This window comes from Lissotriton helveticus, chromosome 2_1, assembly GCF_964261635.1.
Source record: "Lissotriton helveticus chromosome 2_1, aLisHel1.1, whole genome shotgun sequence".
NCBI lineage: Eukaryota > Metazoa > Chordata > Amphibia > Caudata > Salamandridae > Lissotriton > Lissotriton helveticus.
In genome coordinates this window covers 692,288,509-692,311,437 of record NC_136059.1, presented here as the reverse complement: position 1 = coordinate 692,311,437, position 22,929 = coordinate 692,288,509, and the positions used below count along the sequence as shown (strand labels likewise).

General features: G+C 45.4%; 1 protein-coding gene across 1 annotated transcript in view; it reads left to right on the top strand.

The window, feature by feature from the left end:
* The first annotated feature begins 1,370 nt into the window (after positions 1–1,370).
* Positions 1,371–22,929, top strand: part of MCTP1 (multiple C2 and transmembrane domain containing 1) — a 2,466,151-nt gene continuing 2,444,592 nt past the window's right edge. Inside the window, exon 1 of the mRNA XM_078675397.1 lies at positions 1,371–1,476. The gene's annotated coding sequence lies outside the window, so the exon portion shown is untranslated. The remainder of the gene's footprint in view (positions 1,477–22,929) is intronic.

Genomic DNA, 22,929 nt, shown 5'->3' with positions numbered 1-22,929 from the left:
CGATGGGTCTGCTGAAGCCCGGTACAGTAGCTATAGCATTTTGAGAGACAGCGCATGTGCTGCCTAGGCTCGACCCAAAAATTAGGCATATGTACTAGCAGACCATAGACCGACTGTCATTGACTAGGCCTCCTGACCGGTGCTCAATTTGAGCTGGTGGATGCAGGTGGGGAGCGTTGGCACAAATCTTTGGGGACCTGCACTTAGTTTCTTCAAAATACTTTGATCTAGTACAAGAGGGAGAAAAAAACAAAATGAAAAAAGAAGAAGGAAGAAACAAATGGAAAACAGCGCTAATGGGAGGAAGGAGGGATGAAAAAGTACCTGCAAGAGTGAAATAAAGAGGAATTGAGTGCCTGATGGTGGATAAAAAGGCATGAGGAGAACTCCAGACACACAGACTTTGCGTTTGCACCCCAACCTTCGAAAGGGCTGGTTGCGGGCTTCTGAGCAAAACTTTAGACCCCTGTATTTATTCTTTTGAAAATGAAACACTGCTCCTGACCTCACCTCCTTTTGCCTCCCCACCCAATTCCACCTTATGTGGCCTTGGATTGTTTGGTCTTTGGCACTTTGATGTAAAAACATGATTTTAAATTCTTAGTTCTACTTTCTTGACAGTCATGATTAAGAGGCAAATTAATGAATATATGGTCGTGGAGTCTGGACAGATCATATTGCTTCAAGTGGGTAGAATAGAGGACCAGTCCAGTTTCAATCCAAGATGCCAGCACTCAGTAACAGACTACCCCTGCCAAGTTCGATCAGCTTCAGGTAGAGGAGCTTACATACAGCTGGAGATGGATCACTTACGTCTCATTGGCGTCATACAGTTTTGCAACTGTGCTAGCGCAATCTATAGCACCATCATTTATTTGAGCAACCTTGGTAAGAACATTTAGTCTGCTTGACGAATTCAAAAACGAACATTGGCTTTTTGCAACAAATATATTTTTGTAATGGCTTGTCTCTGCAAATACTTGAACTGCCACACGTGCAACATTAACTGAGACTGGCTGTGCAATTGTGTCCCTGGATAGAATGCAAAGGGATGTCCTTGTCCTTGTCATTCAATGTGTGGCAAGGAACACCTGGTTAATCGTTTATCTATGGCATCGTTCGTTTCTTTCTTTTTTTTTTTTGGTAGCTTGCTTCCCTGCCCCCTGTGTTTTCAGAGGTCTGGCAGTGGCTGTAATCTATTTTTGTTGCTTGTAATATGAAGAACCAAACAGCAAACGTGCTGTTTGGCCGGAGTACGGCGAGCCGGCCGTCACGAGAGGTCAGTCAGGCTGTCTGCCGCTCCTGTTAGGTGACACTTGCCGTGTGTGCGTCGGCCCATGTTACTGGTGAGTGTCACTAGTGCAGCCGTTGCAGCAGCAGAGTCCTTAGTGGGGGCCTGGAGTAAATGTTTCCGTGAAAGACTTGTCTTCAGGGCAGCCCTGGATGTTGTTTTTGGATGAGCGAAACTAACTCAAGGTGAGTACAGTTTGCCTACCCCCGATGTTCAGTATTGTGCGTGCACTCAGAGCTTCTCCCAGTCGGTGGCTTTTGCGTTCTGACCTTAACCAGTATGGTGCGGATTGCGGTCGTGCTTTGGAACTTGTGGAGCTTATTTAAAAGACCCTGGCGCCACCCGTACGTCACTTTTCGTGGTAAAACTGACGCAAAACTGGCGTAAGGGGCTTGTAAATAAGCCCCTAAATTGGTGTTTACATACTGACACTCATTTTTAAAAAACTAAGGGGATTAGTGCATTTCAAATTAGTATATTAGTTTTACTTGAGCACGTGAAATAAATGTTTATTTGCCATATTTGGTAATCTTGTCTCCAAATCAACAACTGTTGCAACTTGTTCGTAAGGACTCAATTTGTTAAGCAGTTGCTCACCTCAGTTCCTCATTTCAAAGCCCTGTGCTAACGGACTGGGCTAGGGCGTCAGTCAGTGTGCGGTAAGAGATGAATAACGTTTATCGCCGTGTTGCATGAACAGCGATGGACTACTGACTGCGCTATGCTGTGCTCGGAATGTGTGCTTTAAAGCCGCCATTTTGTAAAGGGACAAAAGACGCGACGAAAGCAGCAAATGTAGTGAACTTGAACGAACCCTATTGCAGAAAGGTCCTGCTGACTCTTGGGCAGGTGCCAGGGCGGATTAGTTTGTCCCTGCAGTCGTTTTAGCCGGCCGTGCGCCAGGTTCTGCGGGATTCTGTATCAAGTGCCTCAAAGACCTCAGCCAGGATTAGTGCCTACCCAATCAAAATGACATTTTGCAGCCCACCACCCTAGAAAGTGGAGCACAGCACGTGTACTGCTTTTAGAGCTAATATGGCGAATTCCTGCAGGTTGCATTATATATGCGACTAAATTAAATTGTATTAGAATAAAGAGTGCCCTGCCCTGTTATCATGTTGTTAATTTCGTAACTAATTCCTGTCACAAACGGTTGATTGTAAAGCAGTGCGGGTGCTATATGCAAAAAATACATTAGTTTAATAAATGCATTTTAGCATTGTAACTATAGAAGTAAATATTTATTTTTTAGTGCCATGGAAATCCTTTGCAAACAGGCACGGCGAACAGCTGCTAAGTATTGCCCACAAAGAGTCACGTGGCAACGTTGAGTAATATTTTTTGTGTAGCAACATCTTCAGTGTATTTGTGTGGATAGTGGATGTACTCTGCTTCCTATTATGTGTGTTTCATTTGATTGCATGTTTAACAATTCGATTTTAAACAGGAATACACAAGGTGCATGGTTTGGGGTGTGATCCAGGAAATGGCTTGTTACAGATGCCTCTCCTTGCCACGTGGAAATTAGGAAATAAGACACTTAGAAGTTAAACGTTGGAAGGTGTCATGTAATTTGAAAAGAACGGGTTTATCAAAGCAAATGTTAAGCTTCATTAGAAATGAAATAAAATAAAATAAAAAATAAATAAATAAAATATATATATAAATATATATATATATATATATATATTCACTGAAAAAACCATGGGTTATAGACCATATATAGTTAGGAATTAGCATTTAAAAAACCTTATTTTACTCACACAAAACCATTGAAATTCCATATATAGTTAGTTGCACTAACTATATATCGCGCACCCGCAATCCACTGCTGATGATGTCACATATTACATCATTCATGACATGGTCAGTGACATCACTGATGACATCACTGATGACATCTCAAATGACATCACTGATGACATCACTGATGACATCATCCAGTGACTGTGTGTTTCTGTAAAGTTTAAATATGTTTTACATATTGAAGAATGAGTAGATGTATAAGTGTCTGGATGAAGGATTTAGTAGGTGCGTGACTGACTGTATGAGTGAGTGATTAAATGTGTCTCACTGAGTGCATGGGTTAGTGACTAAACTGTCTTAATTTGTGCATCATTACGTCTGTTGTTCTGTAAACTGCTGCATGTGTTGATCAGTAGCTATATGAGTAACTATATGGGTTATTGATTGATTGTCCAAGTATTTGTATGGGAGACTGAGTGTGTGTGTGGCTGGCTGGGAGATGTGTGACTCTGTACAGATCAATGTGTACTTGTATCAATGATTGTATAAGAGAGTAAGTATGTGTTAGTATATGTTTGAAAATGTAAGGTACTCTATGTTTAACTGTATAGATTAGAAAATGGAAGTGTGATTGATTCTTTACAGGACTGACTAGGTGTGTGAGTAACTCCATGGATGAGTGGCAGAGTGTGAGTGTCTGTATAGGTGTATGAGTGCATATGATAGTGTTGTAAAGATGAGTGATTGTATGTATGAATGATTGTATGGGTGAATGAGTGAATGTGTGTGTAGACATAGGAATCAGTGAGTGCGTATGTAGTAACTAGTATTGGTGTGTCAATGGTTAAAAAAATTATATTCTGTATTTAACACTGGGTGTAACAGAGGTTATATTAAAGTGTGAGGAGATGCATTGTATTGTCACATGAATGATATCATCAGTGATGTGACCATTGATGTAATCAGTGATGTCATTTGAGATGTCATCAGTGATGTCATCAGTGATGTCATCAGTGATGTCATTTGAGATGTCATCAGTGATGTCATCAGTGATGTCACTGACCATGTCATGAATGATGTAATATGTGACATCATCAGCAGTGGATTGCGGGTGCGCGATATATAGTTAGTGCAACTAACTATATATGGAATTTCAATGGTTTTGTGTGAGTAAAATAAGGTTTTTTAAATGCTAATTCCTAACTATATATGGTCTATAACCCATGTTTTTTTCAGTGAATTTCAATGGTTTTTTAATAGCAAATATCATAAGCTGTCGAATGTCAAGTACGTGGTAAGTAAAAACATTTTCGTGTTTATGCACACTGATCTGCTTTGAATGCTGCCCCCCCCCCTCATTTCTATTAGGAGTACTCTCTCTTTGCAGATAGTGAAGGGTAGTTAACGCAGGCCTTTGCCCCCGTTGTAATCCGTCGTGCCTGCTTCTCTCTCCATTTGATTGATTGTTATCCAAGCATTTACTGTTTTAGAATTGGTTCTCTTTGGTTCATTCTCTATTTACAAACAAGCACAGAGTCGCAATACTCTGTTTAGTCTTTGCAGATAGCGAAAAATCGTGTAAAAAAACAAAAGGAATCGAGCAAAATCAGTAGGCCACTAATGGGATCTCTTTTTGACCTCGCTAAAATAGAAACATTAGGAACAACCCCTCATGAGAAATACGAAACTAGTGAGATGAACTGAGCTCCACACCATGATGGCTGCAAGACAGCTCGGCTCCGCCACCCACCCCGCCCAAAATAACGATAAACTCTATGCAAATATTACAAATATATACAACACACCAGCAAAGTAACAGGGTAAAACATTTTATTAAATAACTATTTACATAACTATTTTATACTTTTTGTTGCCCGATCCGGCTAGCTCAATCGATCGAGCATGAAACTCATGCACTCTGATAGTTCAAAGTTTTGAGGAGTGCTTGTTAGACTGTCTGAAGCTTATTTGCACCTGCTACAGCTTCACTATTCTCAATGTAAGTGGGGGCTGTTTGAGGACGTGACTGCATTTGAAAACAATGTGATGCGGTGCCTCCCTGAACCGCTTGACGGAGGCCCCCGAGGGACGGTGTGATGGCGCGGACTCGGAGGGGGCGCTTGGCTCCGGCCCCCTCCCCAAGTCGTGTTGCCCTGGTGTGGCCTGAGATCGCCCCCCACATAGGTGGCCGGCTCCCGGGGTCAAGCGGAACTTTTTGCCTTTTGGTGACTCTTCCATTCTGGACCTTGTCCCACAATCCGTTTGACCTGAAGACACGCTGTAGTGGGGAGCCCCTTTACCGTTTCAGTTGCCATTCCGCCCGCTTTTGCTACACTGTGCCTTCAGCTGTTTACCGCCCGCTCTTGCGACTACAGCGTTTCGCTCACCATGTAGTTGAGTTGCTCCCGCTCTTGCGGTGCAGCCATAGGCGGCTGCCACAGGACTCTCAAAATGGCGGCCGGCTCTTCAGATTTGGGCGTGGTCCACTAAAATGGCCCTGCGACACCTTGGAACTCGGACGCTTGTCTGCTAGGGCTTGGGCTCCATTCTCAAAAGCGTCCCCTCAGCCTTGAAGATTCTACAAAAGTCTTGGGGGCCCCCGACTCCCGCAGGCTTCTGGTGGGGAGCGGCTGCCATGATTGCTCGTGGAATGGCCACGACGGAGCTACGAGATGGTGGTGCTCTCATGCTCTCAGTTCCAAGGTGTCCCAGGGCCATTTCAGTGGACCAGGCCCAAAAAGGAAAGAGCCTGCCGCCATTTTGAGAGTCCTGTGGCAGCCGCCTATCGCTGCACCGCAAGAGTGGGCGCAACTCAGCTGAATGGCGGATTTTGGCACAGTGTACCAAAAGCGGGCGGAATGGCAACTGAAACGGTAAAGGGGCGCCCCACTACAGCAGACGAGCCTCCACCTGGGGAGGCCCGTTCACGCCGCCTCACCCCCCCCCCCCCGGGGCGCCCCACGCCGTTATTCGGAGCAGCATTGTAGGATACCAAAACCAGTGCGGCAACTTACTGGACATCACCTGGGTGCCATCCACATCTCAGCGCGTTCTGCTGCCTTGGGACTATTCGCACAACAGACCGCTACTGACGAGGCCTCCCCCCGCACCCCCCGGGACGCCCCACGCCGTTTTTCGGAGCTGCATTGTAGGATACCAAAAACCAGTGCGGCACCCAGGTAACATCACCTGGGTGCCGTCCAGAACTCAGCACGTTGTGCTGCCTTGGGACTATTCGCACAAAACACAGCTACTGACCATTGTTGCTTCTTTTTTCAAAAAAATGTTTAAATGTATTTACTGTTTTTGTTGCGTTGTATATATTTATAAGTTATTAAAGTTTTATAATCCTACTACTTTGTTGGAGTGCTATATATTTTTAATGTGACACATAATTGTAAAAACTTTGATGTACAAAGAGGCATCCCTGGAATCTTCCGCTTCAGGCTCGGTCCCCTCCCCAATCACAATACAGGATGGTTTTCAGATAGTAGGAACGCGTGTGGTGTGACGGATCTCATCGGGTGGGGGCCTTGATCTACTGTAACTCCTTTGAAGAGGGGTGATTCTTTACAGCTGGGGCCATAAACTACATCTGCAGGGCTAGGTGATAGCCTGGGACCGGCCTGGACAATCGGACACATAGGAAGAGGAGTGTCAGAGGGTGTAGTAGTGAATAGGGCGAAAGGGAGGTGTCGAGCGGGCACAGGGTGTGATTCTCAGGGAAGAGCAGCGCAGATGGGGGGAGGTTTATTGCCCATGCATAAGACAGAGAGCGGGGGTGACCAGTGCCTGGGGGAGATGCTTGCGAGGGTGGGGAGCCATGCTAAGGATCGACAGCGTGCAGAGAGTGGGTCTGGTCAAGGCATCTAAAATGGCTGCCGTGCACGACAAAAGTGTGGCATTTGACAAAAGGCAAGATGGCGCAGACAATGTTTATCAACACTTCCTGATTTCCTTCGAATCGAACGTTAACAGACGTTATCTCTCCCACACTACCGGTCCCCCTGGGCTTAAACGCCGAGATAGTAGGGACTGCATCCCGTGGAGATAGGCCGAGACGTCACTCAGCAGAAAAAAAAAAAAAGTCTATAAACATACAATAAGTTAAAAGTCAATCATTCTTGTTTCCTTGTAGTACGCTCCCCAGTCCGCTTTTTTTTTTTTGCCCCGCGGGGCCCTTTTAAAGCCTCCACATCAAACCTAGGGGGTCAGGGAGGATCTACTATGCCCCCTTATGGTCATTTCCCCCTTTGTTTTGGCCTCCTCTTGTCTCTCGATCCTACAGAGAGACAAGATGGCGGCCGCTCCGGACTGTTTGGAATGTTTACAGACACCGGAGAGCCAATCAGCTTCGCTTCGCAAAGCTCCGTAACGCGAAAAGTACGCGAAACGGAGCGCTACCCGGGACGCTGTCACAGATATATATCTTTTTTTGAACGTTAATTTCTCAAAATCCACTGGAGCACATATATTGAGACCTAGCAAAGGCACATCGGGCTACCGGTCCCTACAATTTTGCCAAGTTTCGTGCAAATCCATTCAGCCGTTCGGGCTAAAAGTGAGGCCAACCGCCCTATGGAAATTAACATGGGAAAAACGTGTTTTGGGACCCCCCTTTTTTCTCGGCCCCCCCTTGACGAACCCCCCCCCAAATTTTCAGGGGCTGCTCAGAAACAAAACGTTCCATCTTCCTGAAAATTTCAGCCAATTCCGTCCACAAACGCCAAAGTTATTAGACATAGAATTTTCAAAAATCCCATAGAGAAAAAATCCTAACTATATATACCTACTGGCGACCGCCAGTAGGTAATATATATATATACATATATATATATATATATATATATATATATATATATATATATATATATATATATATATATATATCCAACAAAACCTCTAAGGTAGAAGGACGCCGCAGCCCGGATTTTGGTGAAACCAGGCGGTTTATTAAATTCAAACATTCAGGGAGGCAACAGATTCAATCCTGACGCGTTTCAACTCTAGGCGAGTCTTGTTCACAGGTGAACCACAATGAGGAATGACTTTGGATTCAGTCTGCATTTAAATGGCCACGGTGTCACTCCGTAGTTCCTTCATACTGCCATGTCCATAATGCACTAGGAAATCACATTTCACATGATAATGCTGTGTTAATTTTCAAAGCTTGCAATTTCGTTTTCCACTCTAATGATTAGTTCCGGGGAAAAGGCAGGCTTGTAATTTTGCATATGTTCATGATTTCCAGCACAAAAAAGGCTCCACGTACCTTGTTGCCTGATTCATTGCAGTGTCTGAATTTCAAAACCCATCAAAAGGACCAGTGTCACTTTGAAATCCCTTGCTCTGCTACACTTCGTGATGCCAGGTGAAAACATTTCTCGTACCTTTAGATAAAGTGTACCATGCAGGCGGGTCGGGCTCATGCTATTTTTAAATATCCAACGTAGTTTCTCCAATCTTGAACCCAGACCTCAACAGGGCGGCCACGGCGCGCGGGTATTGGAGCACTCCGCTAACATCCAACAAAACCTCCAAGGTAGAAGGACGCCGCAGCCCGGATTTCGGTGAAAACAGGCGCTTTATTAAATGCAAACATTCAGGGAGGCAACAGATTCAATCCTGACGCGTTTCAACTCTAGGCGAGTCTTGTTCACAGGTGAGCCACAATGAGGAATGACTTTGGATTCAATCTGCATTTAAAGGGCCACGGTGTCACTCCGTAGTTCCTTCATACTGTACATGCACATTCAAAGATGGCGCTTAAACTGAAATTTCGGAAGCAGTCTATGTTTGTGTTTACCACCCACAACAGATGTATTTAATGATGCCGTGCAGCGCGTTCGTTTGAACACTGACGAAGGGAGTTTCTCCCGAAACGCGTTTATTTTGGTAATAAAAACTACCCTTTGCTGACTAATGGAACTCTGAGAGTGCTGTACTTCTTCTAACCCGGCTGGGTATTATTTGAAGAGATTGGAGCAAACATATATATATATATATATATATATATATATATATATATATATATATATATATATATATATACATATATGTATATATATATATATATAATATATATATATATATATATATATATTTCTCTTGTTCGCTCTAAAAATGGATATATACATATTATACATACATTTTATGTATATAAATATATCTATACACACACATATACGTACACACATGCATATATTTTTATATTTAGAGAGAGAGTGAGTAGAGTGTGTGTGAATATGGAAACATTGGATGTGTTTTTAAGTTTTACATATCCTGGTTATGAAAAACTCCTAAATTCATTTTCACTACTGTAAGGCCCATCTCTCCCATTGGTTTACCTTATTACATTTAATAAGTGCTAACTCTTATTACATTTAATAAGTACTAACCTTTGATTGGGAACAGATAGGGATGCCAAGTTTGGACACAAATGAATTGTCATTGAAAATCGTTTTTAATGGTAAAGTTGGATTATAAATCACAATTCTGAAAAAAAGGCACTTTTAGAATGTTATCATCTTCTTGTCCTACCCTTTTGGTACCTGCTGCCAGTGTCCTGGGTCCCATGACTGTGAATATCTTAGCTGTTGGGTTTTGTGTATTCCCCCCAGATAGTGAGACAAAAGGAGACCAGATGTTATCAGGATGGGCCATCCTGACAGGATGGCTGGGGACAGAGCTAATCCCTGCCCCATTTACTCTTCAAAGAGCTGACTCCAGCTCATACACAAAACTCAAAGAAACATGACACTAGCCTTTTTCACTCCAGACTTATAGGAGCCTTGGCAGGTGAAGGAAGGAATTTCCCAGAACCAGATGTGGGGTTAAGCTACAGTGTTTCCCCGCTTTAAAGACTGGTATCAGGTAGAAATATTTCACCTCTTCAGTACACACCTGGGAAGGACTGCCTTGTACCCCAGAGTACTGCCCTACTGCTTAGGCCTGCAGTGTTCCCCAGAGGACTGGCTTGCTGCTTTGCTAACTGCTTTTTATCACACCCAGAACCTTTTCATGCCTCAATCAATCAATCAATCAATCAATCAGGGAATTGTAAGCACGCTACTCACCCGTGAGGGTCTCAAGGCGCTGACGGGGAGGTCCGCAGATCTGTTTAGCCAAAGAGCCAGGTCTTGAAGGTCTTCCTGAAGGTGTTAAGGGAGAGGGCGCATCTGATGTCTGCCGGTAGCTCGTTCCAGGTCTCGGCTGCAATGTGAGAGAAGGATCTTCGTCCTACTCTGGCTCTGTGGATGCACGGGATTTTGGCCAGTGCGAGTTTGGAAGATCGGTGGTTTCTTTTGGGTATGTGGAAGTGGATCCTGTCATTGAGGTATTTGGGTCCGTTGTTGTGTAGACATTTGTAGGCGTGAATGAGGATTTTGAAAGTGACTCTTTTCTCCACGGGGAGTCAGTGGAGACTTCGTAGGTGTTGGCTGATGTGTTCGTGTCAAGGGGATAGTGAGGATGAGTCTGGCAGCGGTGTTCTGTATTGTCTGGAGTTTGCAGAGTAGGGACTTGTTGATGCTGGTGTAGAGTGTGTTTCCATAGTCCAGTCTGCAGGTGATGAGTGCATGGGTGACCGTCTTTCTTGACTCAGGGGGGATCCACTTGAAGGTCTCGCGGAGGATGCAGAGGGTGTTGATGCAGGTTGGAGGTGATGGCGTTGACCTGTCCATTCATTGTGAGTGATGAGTCGAGTACAATGCCGAGGTTCTTGGCGTGGTCTCAGGGGGTAGGTGGGCTTCCGAGGGAGGTCGGCCACCCGGTGCTGTCCCATGGATAAGGGGTGGTACAGAGGACGAGGACTTCTGTCTTCTCGGCGTTGAGCTTCAGGCAGCTGTTGGTCATCCAGACTGTGAGGTCTTGCATTCCTTTCTGGAAGTTGAGTTTGGCATTGGTGGGGTCTTTGGTGAGGGAGAGGATGACCTGGATGTCGTCGGCATTGGATACGATGTTGAGGCCGTGTTGTCGGACAATGGTTGCGAGGGGGGCCATATAGACGTTGAAGAGGGTGGGGCTCGGTGATGAACCCTGTGGGACTCCGCAGATGATTTTCATGGGGTCAGAGAGGGAGGGTGGGAGTCTGATCCTTTGGCTTCTTCCCGTGAGAAATGATCGGATCCAGTCCAGGGCTGTTCCTTTTATGCCTACTTTGTGTAGTCTGGCGACTAGTGTGTGATGGGAGACTGTGCTGAAAGCCGTTGATAGGTTGAGTAGGATGAGGGCTGTGGAGTGGCCTTGGTCCAGGAGTGTGCAGATGTAATCTGTGGTGGCGAGTAGGGCGGTCTCTGTGCTGTGGTTGCTTCACAACCCGGATTGGGACGGGTCGAGGATGGTGTTCTCTTCAAAGAATCGTGTCAGTTTCCTGTTGACTGTTTTCTCTGCAACTTTGGCTGCGAAGGGGAGGAGCCTGATGGGCCGATAGTTCTTGAGGTCGGTGTGGTCAGCTGTGGGCTTCTTGAGCAGGGATCTGACTTCTGTGTACTTTCTGTCGTCTGGGAAGGTGCCTGTTTTGAAGGTGTTGTTGATGGTGCGTTGTAGTTCAGGTGAGATGGCCGCCGCGCCTCTGTGGTAGATGTGAGGGAGGCAAGGGTCAGTGGGGGCCCGAGTGGATGCTTTTCTTGGTCAAGACTGTGTCTTCGAGCGTGATCAGTGTCCAGTTGGAGATTGTGGGCTTGCTGGTGTGTCTGGGGGCAGGGGGCCGTCTGTGGCGCCTGGTGGATGGTCAATGAAGCTGTCATAGAGGTTTTTGATTTTGAGGGGGAAATAGGTTCCAAGCTTGTTGCAGAGGTTTTAGGATGGGGTGATGTCTGTGGCTTCCCTTTGTGGGTTGGTGAATTCTTGAATGATACTGAAAAGTTCCTAGGAGTTGGTGGAGTTGGCCAGGATTTTGTTGTGGATGAAGTTCCTCTTGGTGGCTCTGATCTGGTTGTGGTAGTCCGTCATGGCATCCTTGTGGTTGGTGTGGTTTTCGGATGTTTTTGTGTTTCTCCAGTTCTTCTCCAGGCGTCTGCAGGTGCGTCTGGCTTCTTGGAGAGTGGTGGTGAACCAGGCAGCTTTCCTGGGGCGTTGTCTGTTAGGGTTGTGTAGCGGGGCGAGCTCCTCTGCGCAGTTGGAGATCCAGGTATGGAGTTCTCTGGCTGCGTCATTTGCTTCGGGTGCCCAGGTGTGGTTGTCTCGAGGTGGAAGTTGAGGTCTCTAATGAGTATGTAGTTTGTTGAGGCGATGGCGGGGGTGCGATGAAGTCGGTGATGGTGGTGGCGAAGGGTGGTCGGGGCCAGGGGGGTCTGTAGAAGAGGGTTCCTCAGAGTGTGGCTTTGGGGGTGGTCTGGATCTGGAAGTGCAGGTGCTCGGCAGAGGGGAAGATTTTACTGGAGGTGGTGAGGCGGAGGGTGCTCTTGTGGGCGATGGCGACGCCCCCTCCTGGGTGGTTGGGGCAGTCTTTCCTCTGGATATTGTATCCGTCTGGGATGGCGATGCTGAGGTCGGGGGCAAAGGATGCGTTGGTCCAGGTCTCTGAAGAAGGTGATGTCAGGTAAGAGAGAGTCGAGTAAGTTCCAGATTTCCATGGTATGTTTGTGTACGGAGCGTACATTGAGGAGGATGCATTTTAGGGTGTCGCCGGTGCTGGCGTCGGTGGTGTTGGAGGCCAGGGTGGCTGTCTTGCAGCAGTGGAGGCAGGAGAACTGGCTGTGGGTCGTGTTCGGCGAGGCCTGTTAGCATTCTCTAAGTCTTCCAGGGTTGAGTGCGAGGAGGGTGGTGGTGTCATAGCAATGAGTAGTGGGAGGTTCAGGGTTCCTGGTGCTGGCCGTGGTCAGGTCACAGACGGGCACAGACGGGCTTGCCTTTGGCACACCTTCGGTGCGTCCACTGCGTGACTGTGCAGCGTCCACCATTAAATAGAGGAGATGGGAGGGTGGAGAGGCTGGGAGGCGGGAGCAGGGGAATTTCGGGGAGGAATTCCGGGGGAGGGGCCGCAGGGGCAGCAGCGACGAAAGGCGAAAGGAACAGGCAGGCACGAGAAAAAAAAAACAGTGGTGGGATTAGAGCAAGACACAGATGGGCACAATAACAGTGGCACAACTGGGAAACAATTAAGGAAAAAAAAGGCTGAGAAAGGTTACGGTGGTTGCAGGCAGTCTGGTCCCAGTTGGAGAGGGCAGCAGGCACAGGAGCGGGCAGCAGCCTCGAACCTCCCAAGGAGGAGGTTGGGGTCTGGAGGCATGAGACGGCACAGCGGAGCTGCGGGGAGAGAGTGGACCTAGATCGAGGGTCGTAGGTCTTACGTCCAGTCCTGCCGATGGTGAAGATTCCAAGTCATGGTCCGTGCAGGTAACAGCAGTGGGGAGGTAGGGCCGGGTAAGGGGGAATTTCGAGGAACGAAGCAGAGGGAAAATTAAATAAATAATGCATTTTCCCTCAGCATCGTCCCTCGAAATAACCCCCACGCGGCCCACCACTCCACTGTTGTTATCTGCATGGACCGCGGCTGATGACTCCTCCTCATAAACTGCCTGCTGGCTTGCCCTGCTGAACTCTACCTACTCCTGGAATTTTTTCTAGTTCTCTGGTAAGCCTCGACTGGGCTCAATTCACCTCACGTATACGATTTATGCTCTATTGTGGTTGGTCTTAACTTTTGAATTTGCCTCAGTCTTGAGCAACCAGATACCCATAGTTTGTGGTTCGATCTTTTACGTGTTAATTTACTCTAAAAACGTTGAAATTTCATAACTTTGGTTTGACTTGTTAAGTTTAATTTGTTTTGGTGTTATTTTATATATTAAAATATATCCTATTTTTCTAAATTGATTTGGGATTTTTCTTGTGTTGTGTTTTTACTTTATTACTGTTTTTGTGCTGCATAATTACTTTACACATTACTCCCAAGTTTAACCTGATCGCTTTTGTGCCTAGCTCCCAGAGGGTTAGCACAAGTTAATTGAGTGATTTTGGTGGTTCACCCTTACAAGGACCGTGGTTGTTGCTTGAGTAGGGTTTTCAGGCTCCTCAAACAATAACACAATTTCTTACAATATCTGTCTATCTGTCTGTCTATCTATCTATCTATCTATCTATCTATCTATCTATCTATCTATCTATCTATCTATCTATCTATCTATCTATCTATCTATCTATCTATCTATCTATCTATCTATCTATATAATTTTGTTTTTTCCCCCACAATTTTGGGAAAGGGGCCGCGTGGCCCCCCTCCCGTGGCCAAAATCTGCCCCGGGGACCCCATCCCCCGGGGCCGGCCTTTGTTCTTTTTTTTTTGTTTACATTTTGGGGAGGGGGCTATAGCAGAGCGGGAGCTGCGAGGCTCCTGCCCTGCCACAGTAAACTACTGTATATATACATATACATATCATTCACGCTCTCCCTATATATATCCACACATATTTCTTTAAAATGAAAGAGCAAGAAAAATGAGTGTTAGAGATAGAGGATACATAAAGCATAAAGACAATATAACTCTATATTGACTATATTGACTTGGAGGGATTTTTATCAAATTATAAACCACAAGGCAGAAGGTGAAGTGGTTTGGAAATGTCATCATAACCCCAAGATGGCAGTGTAGGACAGTATTACTTGTTAGCATTACGTATCTTTATATTGCACATTTCTTTGGGGATAGTTAGCTGGAAAAAGCTGTTTTTGCAAGGTGTGGCTGACAAGGACATGTTTTGAAATCAGAAGGTTTACATTTACCTTTACAAATACATCACTGATAAAATAATGGACAATGGTGTTGGCCACTGGATTTGTGTGATTCTTTGGCTGCAACCATTACAACATAATTATGGATTTGTTACCTAACTTGCATTATTAGCAGATTTTACAAAAATGTTGTTTCTACATCAATGGATGAAAATAATACTGCCAGAGAGCATGCATGACATTAATACTGCCACAATGTGGAAAAGTAAATTTTGCCATGTTCTGTGTCCCTACGAGTCCTCCATCTTATGTTATGTGTGCATGATTAAATATGCATATGTATCCCCCATGTTTGATTAAAGACGCAATTACAGTTGTGTCCATCACTAGTATGCCAGTTTCCAGTTCTCGTGAAAGCTACGAGTATTAGGCCTATGTAAAGTTACGTTGCCACGTTTCTCAGTGTGCACGTTATTTCATTGTAAAGTCCCCGTTTCTAGGCCTCAAAAGGGCCCGGACACCAGATTCAGCTCCTGTCTCCTGAGCCTCGCTGAGGAGCGATACAGCCCCCACCTGTATCCTCGACCCTTCACTTACTTCCTGCCTCGCAGTGCCCGGCTCAGCCTGGCTCTGCCTCTGAGTCTGCCAAGAGTATGTTATGATTCTAGTTATCAGTCCAGCCCTCCTTCTCTGCATTCCTAAGCTACTGAATCGCATCAATAGTTTCCGTCATTGTCTAGCCTTTACGTCTCCATGTAAGAGAAATACTGCATTTAATGGTCATTTAATATTCTTCATCACGCACTACATGTAGAATAATGCATGCACCATTCTTAGAGTCTGATAGCCTTTACCCCGATAACTTTTGGATTCTATCAACATGTTCTCTAAACATCAGATACTAGATACTGTTTAGGTACATGTCGCCCTGACTCTCCAGACTTCAGTCTCTGCTCCTAGCACAGAGTTCATAGCCCCCAGCTTCTCCTAGTAACACGTCATTGCCAGTTTACGCGCACCATTAGGTTAGAGGTCCCGGCTCCTTAGATAGCCCCCTCCATGTTTCCGCCCCATTTATGACATATTCTGTTACGTTTACATCACATGTCTATGTATACGCCCCTGTTACACCCATTTTCACCCTTATCTTTCGCGACTGCTATTGACCACACCCACTGCTCCGCCTACTGTAATTCATTGTAATGTAACTGTTTTAGTATATATATTTGTGCACTGTTATTAAATGTTACGCCGATTCTGATCCTGCCCCCAGCAGCGCTGCCATCCTGTTCCCGTGCAGGTTGTCCTGTTCCTGTCCTTTATGCTGTATTAAACCTGCAAACTCCTACTACCTCGAATCTTGACTCTTATTTATTGAGCTATCTGTTATTGCTATGTCCAGACAAACCTAGATCCGGTATTATTTATTTATATACCACATAATGGCGCCCGAACAGGGACTTGCCCTTTCCCCACGCGCCGGTGAAGCCACGCGTGCCCCCTGACCCTCTGCAGCCGTGACGGAACCATACCGTGCACGTGCAGATATTTCTGCTTCAAGTATCCCTCAGGCCCACGGAGGAGACGGAGGTGGCGGTCCAGCATCCAGACGAGGCGGTGGAGGAACGCGGCGAGTCCCGACCAGAGCCCAAGCCGAGAGTCCAAGGTCCGAGGTATCCGGAGGCCCACCCGTAACAGAAGTCCGAAGTCCGTCCGTCCGGCGTCGAAGCAGTCCAGTCGAGTCCGAGGCCTTCCGTTCTTGCTGCCCGGTGAGTACCATTGCTGGGGTAGTATCTAGACAGGGTCAATCTAATTGACTCTGGTCCGTGGGTTGGTGGTACACAGACCCCAAAACGAAGTGTCCACTTCGGTGGATGCGGGTCCTGACGTGTCTCTTTATGAGACCGGTAAGTTTCGTACTGTTTTAGCAGTGCATCTAGTTCCTGTTCTAGTCAGTTCTGTTCTCGAGAAAATTCATGTATTCTGTTTTCAGTATTCCAGGTAGTATTCTGTTCGAACTGTTATTTTAAATATTCTTCATGTATTTTAATGTCGTGGTATGAATGTGAAGTAATTATCGTGTTCATTGTGTATTGTATTGTGTCTAGATTACAGTTCAGTCATGCCCTTATTCTCGAAATTACGTCAGTTAAAAACTAGAAAAGGTCTGCTAGAAGCAGCAGTTCCTGTCCCGCCTAGGGACAGTCCAGGTCATTTTATGTATCAGAAGCATGGCATAAGCGCCATATTATATCTAGATTTATGGGTAGAGTATACCAAAGAGTTAGAGGAAAAGTATAGATGGCCCGTATCAGGTACGTGGGATGCCGAGTGCATCATGAGAGTAGAAGAAGCATTATGGAAAAAGAAAGCCAGACAGTCACAGAAAGATGCCATCGAGTTATGGCGCAAAGAATCTCATAAAAGAACCGAAAAAGAAATCAGAAAGTCAGAACTAAGTAGAGAATCCTTAGAACGAGCCCAAGAAAGGGAACTAATCGAGATAGGTGAACGAGTTAAAACAGAACAATCAGACAGACAGAGGCATGCCCTCATCAAGGGTATGTATCCTCTTCTTGCCGAGGGCTTGCCAAAAGCAACCCCGGAGGCATCCAGTAATTTTCCGCCACCACTAGTTCCGACTAAGCTACGTCACAAACCGACCGCAGCTGATATTTTCATCTCGTCCTATTTGGACGACACAGTCCCGGAATATGCAAATCCTGTTCCGCCAGTCCCTGTAAATCAGGCAATTCCTGCTCCTCCAGACACCGGAGTACCTGCTACGGTACCCCCGGTCCAGCCTACATTACAATTTCCCGCCGCGCTGGTACGAAGAGTATCAGTCGACGATTCCAGTTTAGGGGCCGCAGGAGGAGGTCCTCCTGGTACCCCGCCACCGCACCAACATAGAACGTTGGCCGAGTTACATGAATGTGCGTTACAGCGTACGCCCAAATTTAAGTCCGTTGCAGAAATCCGACGAGCTCTCACTGAATGCCGCTATGATCCAGTTGCAGGTGATGATAGTACAGTAATATATTCCATCCGTGTAAGACGGGTGACCGGGTATTTGGACACCCTACCAGATATGAAAGGAGATCTAGACAGAATATATCGTTTCATCCGTACAGGGGATGATCCAGAAAGTATTGGCGAAGCCATGTCTCAAAGGAAAGCTGAGATCCAGCTCATGATATTAAAGTTTCTGATTAATTGTCTAATAAGAGAACAAGACTACCGGACTAAAGATCAGGCCGAAATGAAAATCCTGACAAGGTGGAGTGATAATATAGCCGAGGGTAAACACAAGACTATCAGTAGTATAGAGAGTATGTGCAAGAAAATTCGTAAAGAAATAATAAAGTTACACGAACAACGTAAAGCAGCACAAGTAAGCGAGAAGGAGAATGACTCTTCTACAGAAGAGGTAGAGGACGAGAATCCCACTGGAATAGCGTATGTAGGAAAATCTAGATTTCCAGATCGCCATTTACGCCTAGAACACAAGTCAGTTTTACATCATCCAGCACCAGAACAAGGTTCTCTGGAACAAGTATTTCAAGCTACCGATCACATTCTGAAATCACGAATCGGTTACAGTGAGTTAAGTACTATGCATGAACAAGAACTAGTCCGATCAGCAGTCCGATGGATTACTGATTCTACCACTTTTCCAGACGAAATAGTGGCACAAATGTTTCTGAAATTGCCCCCAGCCGAGCAGCGACTGGTGGGTATGTATATGATCCAGCACCTCATTACATTGTATGAGGGTCAACATTCTGATCCAGGTCCGTTACACAATGTCCTGAATGAGTTACTCCAGTATAGATGGAAAGGTTTAGGTACCGATTTAATTAGTGTCTTTCTAGAACAGCGCCACAAATATAGTATGTTTTTGAACCCGCATTTTGTTCATGTCTCACCTCCAGAAAGTAAACCGTTTTACATAGACAGACAGAATCCGTTACGAGAAGTACACCCAGTTAGGACAACAGATGGTGAAATGCAACGAGTGTTTGTTTACACTCCGATTACAAAGATGGAACTCTTAGAGATGAAAAAGTTAATTCCCTGTCATGATAAAGATCCAGCAGGGTTCCACCGAGAATTAAAGGACATGCTCCGTATGGGAGAATACACGTATCCAGATATTATTAAAATGTTAAAAGTTCTGTTGCCCGCAGGGGTATATGAAAAACTCAAGGAAAAAGAATGGGAGGTGGGAGAGAAAAAGATCGAGTGGGCAGTTCTAGAAGCTGAAGATAAGATACGAGTACCAGGTACCGGTCTTGGAGACAAATGTAAAGAATTACCAGAACTGTTAATACAAGTTTTGCCAAGATTATTAGCCACTAAAAAGGAAGACTGGGATGCAATCTCAGCCTGTAAACAGAAACAAGACAAAGACACTAGTGATTTTTATTCTAGATTCGAGATATGCTTTAGTATCAACAGTGGCCTCAAGACAAGTAGCGAGTCATACCCTCATCTTTTTGTTACTAAATTAGTCGAGAATTCAAGTCCACAAGTTAAGAATCGAGTTTTGAAAGTCGAAAGTACCTGGCAAGCTAATACCCCGTCCCAGATGTTACAGATGCTCCAATACCACCAGAATAGAATCAGAGAAGAGCAAGATCATGAAAGAAAACGTATGAAAGACACGAAAATGAAAGTACTAGTTGCACAATCTGTTCCTCAAGACAGTCAGAAGAGGGGTCCGAATCAAGCCAGTCATCCTGCAGCTCCCATTAAAGGGACCTGCAATTATTGTAAACAGCCAGGTCATTTTATAAACTAGTGTGCAGTTCTGAAACACAATATAGCTACCGGTAAGACTAAAGAAAGACCACGTCCGCCTAGACAAGAACAAGTTTCACAGACTTCTCAGCCACAGAATGCACAACAGACAGTTCCAGTACCGCAGCCTATTGCTGCAACACAGCATGTTACACAGCAGATGTACCAGTATGCGCAGTCTGAGTATCCAGAGTATCAGCCATATTCATGAAACAGCCTAGAGAGGGAGGTAGGCTTGCCTCTCATCGAGATACCTGTAGATCAAGAAGGTCCCTATGTTCACAGTCAAGTACTAGGGAAAGACAGAAAGTTTTTGATTGATACAGGGGCAAGTAGGACCGCCATCAGTCACGCCGAAGTTCCAGGGGCTCCGCTCTCAGGCTCAAGAAATGTTTCCCTTGGATTTTCAGGAAAACCTATCGTAAATGAAATATCCCAGCCAGTTACTCTAGAAGTAGGTCCATTGTCCCGCACTACTGATCTGCTACTTACTAAGTCATGTCCAGAAAATCTGTTAGGCATTAAGACACTGAAAGAATTAGGTGCAGTTATTTGCTGCTCCCCCGAGGGAATACGATTGTTCCTACGTGACTTCAAGGGTCACTATGTATTACGAGATTTTGATCCGAGATTGTCTAATGTTCCGCAGCATCTATGGGCACAAGGTCCAACTGATGTTGGTTATATGCAAATCACACCCCATCGTGTGACTCTCAAGCCAGGTGTAGTGTTGCCACGAATCAGACAGTACAGATTGCCACCTGAGGCTGTAGCAGCCTTATCCAAAATTATTGACGAGCTCATCGCTCAAGGAGTAGTTGTAGAAACTGACTCCAATGTATGTAATTCTCCGATCATTCCAGTCATGAAACGTACTGATCCAAATGCACCCCCAGTATATCGATTAGTGATTGACCTTCGAGAGCTTAACAAATGTATTATTCCCCAGTACCCAGTTGTCCCAGATATCTCTTCCCTATTGACAGCCATTGATTCTGAAGCCTCATTTTTTACAGTCATAGACCTCAAGAACGCGTTCTTCAGTGTCCCCATTCATCCGGACAGCCAGTTTCTTTTCGGATTTTGTTTAAATGGAAGGAGCTATATGTTTACACGAGCTCCTCAAGGTTTCACAGAAAGTCCTAGTATTTACAGTCAAGCACTTAAGAGACAACTAGACAATATTCACATGCCAACTGACACTGCCCTGCTCCAGTATGTCGATGATCTACTGATCACAGCCCGTTCGGAACGTGCTTGCGAGCGAGCATCCCTTACAGTCTTGTATTTCCTTGCCGAGATGGGGCACAAGGTGTCCCCTTCTAAGCTTCAATTCTGTGTCCAGCAAGTGATCTATTTAGGCCACTTACTGTCCAAGAGGGGTAGGCAGTTGACACCCGACCGTATCCAGTTAATAGCGAGTCTTCCTCAGCCCAAGACCCAGAAGGAGGTACGTGCTTTTATTTAGGAGAAAAAGCTATGTTAGATAGTATCCAGAACATTTGGTTCAACAAGCATTTACGAGCTGCAGCCAAGCAGAAAGTCCGTACCTGTATGATATGTTGTCAGTTTAATCCAGGTAAAAGTGTCCCGGTGGAACAAGGTGGATTCCAGCCCCCTGACCACCCTTTTGAAGTCCTCCAGATGGATTATATTCAGATGGAGCGATGTCGAGGTTTCAAGTATGTTCTTGTAGTGGTATGCGCTTTGTCCAGGTGGACAGAGGCATATCCAGTCCCAGATTACACAGCCGCGACCACTGCCAAGCAGTTGGTTCGTGAATTCTTCCCCCGCTACGGACTCCCTAGAGTCGTATATTCTGACAACGGCCAGCCATTCTCATCCGAGTTGATGAAACATGTTTCCCTGTTGTTAGGGTACCAGTGGAAGTTCCATTGTGTACGCCATCCAGAAGCAGCCGGTCTCGTAGAAAGACATAACCAGACCCTGAAAATCCGAATTGCAAAAGTTTGTCAAGAGAAAGGTGTGGACTGGCTAATAGCTCTGCCAGTTGCCCTATTTTATATGCGCATGGTCGCACATTCCAGATCAGGTCTGTCCCCGTACGAGGTCGTATTCGGCCGCCCCCCTAACATGTGGGGTACACCTAGACCACGAAGTATTACCGATGTTTCAAGTAATATGCTGACAGATTACCTAGCTTCCTTGATGTCTGCCCTCAACTCTTGTCGTTCACAGGTTGCTGCCGCATTTCCAGACAATACCGAGGTGGCACCGCATGAAATCGTTCCCGGATCCATGGTCCTAGTGCGAAATTTTGATCGTTCAAGTCCACTGGAGCCTCGCTGGAAGGAGCCCCGACAGGTCCTCCTGGCCACCCGTACAGCTGTAAAGTTGGAGGGACGCAAAGGCTGGGTGCATCTATCGCATATCAAGAAATTTTATGGATTGAAACCAGTTTCAAAGAACATTTCCGAGGATTTAAAGGACTGCCAAAGTACTATTCTTAAGGACTGTCCCGCAAAAGACAATGATACTGCACCCTCCCTGTTAGAGAAAACTCCGCAACAGGAGTATAAGAAAAAGTTAAGGTCTAGTAAAATAAGTCAGCCAGTTTGATTGTCTAAGTCCTCCCCTAGGTGAAACGGTTAGACCGGTTTCTGACATGTATATAATAGACCCCCACAGAGAGAGAGTTAGTGAGAACTCTAGAAGTTGCACTATTATTTTATGTTTTCTGCTATATTTCAGCATTATGATTTCCTGCACCAGTTATGCATTTTATTTGTATTTTTCAGTTTCTCATGTAAATAAGTCTGCTAATGTTACAGTAGAGCACACGTTTAGTGATCTGCCTCCTCATGAACTCTCTTACCGCCTCGCTATGCGTAACAACTCTTTTATCCGCATGTTACATTATTCACACCAGACCAGCAATGCCACAAATTGTTGGGTGTGTGGTCGACTCCCCCCTTTCCAGACACCGAAGGGAGTTCTGCCACTCTTTCCTTATCCATTTTCACATAATGGTTCGTGTGGAGCATGGTCCACGTTAACGTCATCCTCAACAGATATGTCTTTTCTGAACAGTACATGTTTTCCAGACAAGCAAGGTCTTCCCCACAGAACCGGGTTAGATTTAGAGAATGAAGTTTATAATTTGGGTAATTATTCTTCGAATTTCATGGTCCTGAATGTTCAGTCTGATTCTACTCCAGACTTACCTGCTATTTCAGTACTACCAGTCAAAGGTGAATTATGTGTCCGAAATAATGGTTCCGTACATGTAGGCCATAGTGATTGTACTACTATTGTCAAGTATAGTGACAGTAGGAAATCTATTTTCAAAGCTTCACGTCATTCTTATTTTGTTTGTGGTCAGACCGCATATGTTCGTCTGCCCCTCGATAGGGAGGGAACTTGTTACATTGCCTTCCTACTGCCACCAGTTTTCC